General features: G+C 27.7%; 1 long non-coding RNA gene across 1 annotated transcript; it reads left to right on the top strand.

Annotated features, from left to right (window-relative positions):
* The first annotated feature begins 2,798 nt into the window (after nucleotides 1–2,798).
* On the top strand, nucleotides 2,799–5,029 carry LOC131175408 (uncharacterized). The gene is made up of 3 exons (XR_009145600.1): nucleotides 2,799–3,344; nucleotides 4,091–4,147; nucleotides 4,723–5,029. It is a non-coding gene; the product is annotated as an uncharacterized LOC131175408 (long non-coding RNA).
* Nucleotides 5,030–8,612: the final 3,583 nt, after the last annotated feature.

Genomic DNA, 8,612 nt, shown 5'->3' with positions numbered 1-8,612 from the left:
GCCAAATTGAATAAAATCTTGAGTACTTTAAAATGGAGTCCATTAATAAGGAATTATAAGGAAAATTTTATTATTAGAATATTATTCAAATTTATTAATTTAAATAAATTAATATATATTGGCTAATATATGTCATTACTAATTTTAATTAAAATATTAAATATAGATATATTCTTAATTATCTCTCACATTTAACAAAATAAAAAATTTAATAAGCCAATATTCTAATAATTTAATTTTTTTAGTCCAATTAAATAAAAATTAATGAGTTCATATTTTAATTTTAAAAATATAAATTAATATTATAAATTTTACATAAAAATATTAATCATTAATTGATATTTGTATTGGCCCAATAAGACAAAAAAAAAAAAATTAATGAGCCATATATTTTTAGCAACATTTAATGTTGACCTAGCTTTAAAATATTCTAATGTAGGTAAAATATTCTAATGACTGTTAAATTTATCAATCTAACAAAGAAATACAAAGGTAAAATTTTTTTAATAATTGGGTTAAAATTTTTTAAAATAATTTGAATCTTATTTTTTTATTGGCCCATAAATTAATATAATTATATAATTTTAGCTTATTTTAATTAAATTATGAGTAAGTACGTAAATCAATATAAATTGATAAATTAAAGCTTATTTTTTAAATGTGGAGCAAATAAAAAATTTAATGGGTCAATAAAATATGTAGTTTAACAAAATTAAAATTGTGAATATGGGGCCAATATAAAATAGTATCCATATTTTCAATAATTTAATAAATGGAATAAAACAATCTTTAGCCCATATGGGCTAATATTAGTTAAATTACGCATATTATTTTTTAAAATTTAATTATTAAATTTTTTATTCATATTAATTGGTTACTCAATTAAATATACTAAAAATAATATTCTAACATTTAGATATATGAGGCCAATATTCTAAATTTATGAGCCAATAAAAAATTATGAAATTTTTATTTAATCAATTTTAACAATTTATTCTAAATGTTAGAATATTGGCTCACATTAAATCTTTTTAAATTTAATATACCGGAGTGTTAAATTGACTAAACCTAGATCATAAATTAACATTAGTTAATTATCCAACATTGACCCAACAAAGCAACATTTCAGCTTATAAATTCAAATTTTAAAGCCTTGATGGCCCATAATGGGGTATTTGAGATTAGTAATTAATTAGTTAAATTACTAAGAGCTAATCAATTAAATTAATATTAAATTAATTGGGCTAATGTTATTGGTCTAGTTTATTTTTAATTGGACTAAATTATATAGGAAATAATAATTTTCAAAATCTTAAAGTATACATATTTAAATAATTCTTTAAACATTTTTATTAGAATTCAAATATGATCTGTGTTAGAATTTAAAGGTTGATTTTAAAAATTAAAAATAAATTTAAAGTTCAATTTAAAAAATTTAATGAGTTAATATTCTAATAATTTAAAAAATTTTAAAAATTAATTATTAGAATAATTTTTATACTTTTTAGTCCAAATAATGGTGTATTTAAATTATTAATTTATAATATGGCCTAAATTCATTTTAAAATTGCTCTTATTTTATTGGCTAATAAATTCATATTTAGACCTATAATTAAAAATTAATTAGAATGCAACATACCAATTTTACTAGAATATATTTTAATTTAAAAATATAGGCGATCAATTTAATAAAAATATGGCCCATTTTTAAAAGTTTTATAAAAATCACAATTTTAAAAAGAATTTAGGTCATATTCTAAATTAAATAATTTAAATATTATAATATATGGGTGATTAGTTTAATGAGTAAAGATTTTTAAACCTAGGTTTATTAGTATACAAATTTACTAATAAACATACTCTAATAATTTTTTTATTGGAAACTAACTTAGTATTAGCCCCTCATTATTAGAATATTCAATGGCTTTTAAATTACAACTTACATTTTTTTTATTTTAATGATGTTATATTATGAAATTCATTCGTCATTAATTGAATGCATAAATTTTAAGCTTATTTATAATAAAATCCTAATATATTAGTGGGCTAATATTTTAGTAATTTAAAACTAATATTATCACAGCTTTTGATAAATATTATAATACTCGCTAATTGATATTTTTTATTAGCCCTATATTAGCACATCATTAACAAAACCATATACTTATTTTAAAAGTAATTAATTTGAGTCATTATTAGTTTTATAATTGCCAAATCAATTAATTACAGTTTCCAAACACCTAATAAAAGTATGCAACATTACGAAGTAACTCAATTTTGTTAGGCTAATTAAATAAAAAAAATTAAAGAGTTCATATTTTAATTTTTTTAAAAGATTATTTTTTTATTGATTTAATAAAATTAATTACTTTTAAAATAAGTATATCATTCATTAATTTTTTTACTTTATTAAATTGTGATATTAATATATTTTATATGAGTAGCCCATATTAATGTTACCAAATTTGACCTAGCTTATTTTTCTAATAATTTGAAAACAATTAAATTTAGTTGATTGTCATATCCCATATATAACCATTAATTTTTTAATGTACTCACATTTAAAGTTGATGTTGTGAATATTAAAATTGTTATATCCATATTCAAAACAGCTTAATTGATTTTTTTTTATTAGTCAAATTTGTAACAACCCTGAAGGAAAAAAAAAAAAATGGTGATTTGAGTTTGGTGTGTGACAGTGGGTTTCCACTGTCACTGCCAAAAATTAAAAAAAAAAAAAAATGGTGAAAAACGGGAGGCGGACCCCCCCCCCCATTCTCTCTTTTCTCTCCTCTCCTTCCCTCTCTTCTTCTTCTTTCTTTTTCCGGTGACCGGCCGGCGACCTCCCGAGCAGCCCCCACCTGGCCGGCGACTCTCCGGAGACGGCCAGACCACCAGAAACGGCGGCAAGAGAGGGAGAAGAGAGAGAAAACGCGCGCACAGTGGGCAGCGGCTTTCCGGTGCGATTCCGGCTTCATCCGACGTCCGATCGAGGCGATTCAGGTGGCGTTGGAAAGCTTGTTTCGAGAGCTTTCTTTTGATACCAATTTTGCAGCAAATGGAGGTCGGATGAGTGAGATATGGAGGAGAGAAGTTTCGGGTTTTTCAAGCTTTTTCGTCAGATCTACGACGATCCGACCGTTGGATCGACGATCCGAGACCACCTATGGACTGAGGAAGAGGAGAGGAACATGGTGGTATGATCAGATCCGGCAAATGTAGCCGGCGGCCGGCCACCGTGCACGGTGGTTCCGGCGATTGCTCCGGTGGGCTATGGAGATGATTCAACTTTCAGAGGCTTCCTCATAATTTTTTGGAATTTTTGAGACACAGATAAACTTCGGGTAAGACAATTTTTATTATTTCTCTGTCTGTGGAGCATAAATATAGTGTTTCTTAAACAGAAAAAATTGGAGAAAAATTCTAAGAAAAATATATGATGAAAGTAAAATTATTTGGAGATATTCTATGGTGTTTGTTGAATTTTTGAGTGATTGTAGAATATTTTTGAAAAAAAATATAGATGGAATTTAGTTAGATTTTTAGCATATGGGTATATAAGATTATTTGAAATTAAGATAATTAAATTTTATATAATTGGTTGAAGCTTGAGGATGGAGGTTTAAATATGTGAATATTTAATTAGGTTGAACTAAGAATATGTTAGATGTTGAAAACTTATGGAATCGAGTAAAATTCTTGAATAAAATATTCATGGGTGATTAGAAAATTATAATTCATTTTGCAATAGCCTTATAATATTATTAAGGAACGCGAGACAAAATTTTAGAATTTTTAGAGCTTGTTTGAGTGGATTTTTGAAAAATGTCAATTATAGGGACTAAAACATAATTTTTAAGATTTTGAGTATTGTCTGATTTGGAGGGCCCAGGAGGGGCCATGTGATATTGATGAGTTGTGGTTGTCGAAATTGAGAATTTAGAAGTGTTATTTGAGCCTTTTTGCAGGTTGGGTAGGTCCCAAGTATAGGGGAAACTCTGCCGGATTTCCGGCGTGAATTAGGCTGTCTATTGCCTCTTTAGAGTTTTATCTTAACTTAGTACTAATAAATTTATAATTTAATTATTAGGTGATCGAGGTCAGCTATTTTTCTGCATCCAGCAGCCACAATAGTCATCGGTGTACTGTGAGTAAAATATTAATTTTAATTGTAATTTCGATATTATTATATGTTTAAGCATGCCCATGCATCACTTATATGTATGTATCTATGTAGTTAAACTCTAGGCACGTTTTATGTTGCATTTACAACTGTTAAAGTGCCATGGATATTGTTGTGGTAATTTGGAGCAGTGTGCGTGCGTTAGCGTGCATGTGATGTGGTGTGGACTATGGATAGGACGGGTAGACACGGCTTGAGATCTTCGCTGGGACCCGATCCTTCGGGGGTAGTCACGGCTTGAGTTCTTCGCTGGGACCCCGATTTGGTTTATTAAGCGAAAGTCCGGCTTGAGTTCTTCGCTGGCACCAGGTTGGATTTAAGAGAGCTGTATAGGGGATCAGCTCCCATATATTATGATTGATATTACTGGGTGTGTGAGTACTTCAAATTACCTTTTTGTTGCTATGATGTGAATTTATTGCTGTTGTTGCATTTCACTCTACAGAATGCATTAGTTTTAGATAGTTATAGAGATTATGGTTAAAATTGATATTTTACTCTCTGAGTCGAACGCTCACTCGTGTTCAATATTTTTCCAGGCCACAGGAGGAGTTATTTTACAGAGCAACCTGTTTCATTCCTCGCAGGTTTAGCATCGATTATTTAATTGTTTTACTATCTTTTTTAAATTTAAAATCTAGAACTCCGCATGTGTTAGTAATAGTGTGGACCTTGATAGAAATTGTGTTAAATTTAAATTTTTGAGATTTATAAATGAAGATTTGTATGGTATTTAAACCGTTTGTAAATGAGGTAATAGGGTTGAGCTGGGCTCCCCTGATTTTAGTTTCTGAAAATTTCTGAGCTAAGTTGGCCCGAAATGAAAATATAACAGTTTGATTTAAATTATTTTATATGCATATTGGGCCTAAATTGTGGGCCTGGTTATGGATTTGAGGAATAGTTAGGCTTACTACGGGCCTCGGAGACTTTAAGCTAGCCCAGGTCCTAGTGCCGGTTCGGCCCATAGGTTGGGTCGTGACAAAATTAAACATGGATATGACCATATATAATTTTTACCCACAAATTTGGTCTCATTAGTTTAATCGGTGACAATATAATAAAAATATTATAATCAATATTTTATTTTTTTAATTTAAAAATAAGTTTCAATATATTAGACCATATTGGTTTTAATTATAACTAGTCTTTTTTTTTTTTTAAATTAAATTTAGTAAACACCTAGGTCAACTTAACTCATTAAAGTTAAGTTAATTTTTTGTTGACCTTAGAATGCAAACATTTATTTAAGGTTAATTCAAATGTAGGTCTATTTTAGTCAATAAAATTAATCAATTAATCATAATTATAACATTTAAATATATGTGGCTGATGATGGATATAACAATTAGATCTATTTATTTTATATTTTTTTATAAGTAGAATGTGGGCCAATAAACTAATATAATATTAAAATAAAAAACGTTTAAATTACTATAATATGGTATCATGAAAATTCTTTATTAGCTTATATTCTAAATGCTATAATTGTGAAAAATAGTCAAGACTATATGGACTAATAAAAAGTTTAATCAATTGTGAGTAAATGCATAAAATAATTAGATTTAGTTGTTATATCCATCATTGACCCGTACAACATTGACCAATAATGAATATAAGAACTAGACCCAATTAAACAAAATCATTTGGACCTAAATTTTTTCCTTATTTTAAATATTTTTTATGTACCTAGGTGAGACTGTTAAGAATTGAAACTAATTTTTTATTATAAAAGATTAATTAAATTTAAAATTTTTAATATTTTGAATCAATATCAATTTAATGTTGAAAAATTAAAGTTTTAAAAGGCCAACTACGCATGATTTTGAAAATCAATTTAATTAGTCTTTAATATTAAATTTTATATTCTTTTTAATGATGGGCTGAATGTTGATTTGCTAAATTGGACCATATATCACCTTTTAGACACCCTCATTATTTTCAATTAGTAATAAGCCAACAAATTTTAAATTAAAATTAGTTAATTATTACAATTACTAGGTGTTAATAATTTTAAATTAAAAATATTGGCCCACATTCTTAATTATATGTTGATAATATTCAATTTAATTTTTTTTATCTCAAAATTAATGGATATATATATGTTGATAATATTCAATTTAATTTTTTTATCTCAAAATTAATGGATATATGCTCGCGGATTTTACATAATCAAAAATTAAATTTTATTACTTAAAAATATTGAATAGTTCATATTTTAAATTATTAAAATATTGAACCAATACTCAATTAATTAGCCTAATTTAGATGGGTGGTAAAAATTAGTGGGTATTTTAGTTGCTAGAGCAATATAGAAATGTTTTATTTATTAAATATAGTTAACTTTTAATTATTAACTTTATTAAATGCCCACTAATTTAGTTAGTTATATGTTGGTCAATAAAGTCATTACCCAAATGGTAATTTAGTTAGTTAATAAAATTATTTGTAATTTAAAGTAATGGTAAAAATTCAACAATGGACTTATTTTTTAATATGTTAAGTTTTCAATTTAATATTTTAATTATACAATATTATTAAAAAAATTGTGAGCAATTACTTAGTTAACATTGAACTAATTAAATGGAAAAAAAGTATTAATATTTTTAATGTTAGCCCATTAAATTAAGATATATGGATATAAAATAATGTGTATTTCAAATTGTTAGGCTAAAACAATTTATCAATTAATTTTAACAATGAGAAAAATTGTTATGGACAAAAATATTTTTAATGATGTTGATTGGAAAAATTAGCTTCAACATTTGTTACTAATTTATTATTTTTAAATTTTAAATAATTTTTTTATTTAATTGGATTTTAAAAACACATTTGAAACTTATTTTTTATTGATCTAACTTAATTGAAAAATTAGTGTCACGACTCGATCCCACTGGCAGGACCGGCACTAGGACCTAGACCGGCATAAAGCCCCTAAAGCCTGATGCCTAAAACTGAGGCCCAACATGTAAATAAAATAAAATAAAATAATAATATTTCATTTTATTTCGGGTCAACCTAACCTGATGATTATCAGCTGCTAAAGCGAGGGGAGCCCAGCTCAACCCTATTACCACCATTTATAAATTATTTATATACCATAAAAATTATCGTCCAGTAAAAACCCATAACTCAAATTGACACTATCTCTAACAAGATCCACAATACAGCTAACATTTGCAGAGTTCTAGATTACAAATTAAAAAAAAAAATTATATTACAAATAACTAACTGATAATAAACCTGCGAGGAAGAAAGCAGGTTATTCTGAAAAAGAACTCCTCTTGTATCCTGGAAAAATAGGGTGAACAGAAGTGAGCGTTCGACTCAAAGAGTAAATATTTATTTTACATACAATATCTATAACTATCTAATTCTAATGCACCCTTAGAAATGAAATGCATCATCTTCATATAAGTCATACAAATCATAATAAGTCACATCAAAGATAAATTGGAGTACTCACGTACTAGTGTTAAATCCATACTCACACATACATATATGGGGAGCTGATCTCCCTACCCAGCTCTCTTAATCCAAGGCCTGCTAGTGAGATCAACTCGAGCCGAACTTTCGCTTAATAATCCATATGTGGGGGTCAGTGAGATCAACTCAAAGCCGTACTCACCCTGACTTCCTCAAAAAGGACTGGGCCCCAAGTAAGGCTAGCTCAAGCCGATTTGCCTGTCCTACCCATATCCATACACACCACATACACACCCACACATACACAGCTCCAGATTATCAAACACAGCAACCAAGTAAATATCATCAAGTATAAATGCAAAATAGGGCATGCCTAATATTTAACTACATAAATATAAGTATAAGTGATGCATGAGCATACCAAAAATATAATAATATTGAAATTATAAATAAAATAAATATCTATTCACTGTACATCGGGGGCTATTGTGGCTGCTAGCTGAAGGAAAATAGCTGACCTCGATCACCTAAATAGTTATATTATAGATTTATTAGTGCTAATTCAAAATAAGACTCTAAAGAGACAACAGACAACCTAATTCATACTGAAAATCCGATAGAGTTTTCTCTATACTAAGGACCTACCCAACCTACAAAATGGTTCAAATAACACTTCTAAACTCAACCCATATCTCATCAATATCATATGGCTCCTCCTGAGCCCTCCAAATCAGTCAAAACTCACAATCTAGGAAAATTACATTTTAGTCATTGAAGCTGACTTTTTAGCAAAAACTACCTAAATGAGTTTTAAAAATTCCAAAATTTTGCCTCATGGGTCCTTAGCAATATTACAAAGCTAATACAAAAGGGATTATAATTTTCTAACCTATCACGAATAATTTATGGATTTTTAATCTAATTCAAGTACTCAATAATTAAGAAAACTTAGGTTTCAAGTTTACCTACGCCAATTTTGACACATGGGAAGCATCCGGGGTGT

Source organism: Hevea brasiliensis, chromosome 17 (assembly GCF_030052815.1).
Source record: "Hevea brasiliensis isolate MT/VB/25A 57/8 chromosome 17, ASM3005281v1, whole genome shotgun sequence".
Classification (NCBI taxonomy): Eukaryota; Viridiplantae; Streptophyta; class Magnoliopsida; order Malpighiales; family Euphorbiaceae; genus Hevea; species Hevea brasiliensis.
This window is presented reverse-complemented; position numbering and strand designations above follow the sequence as displayed.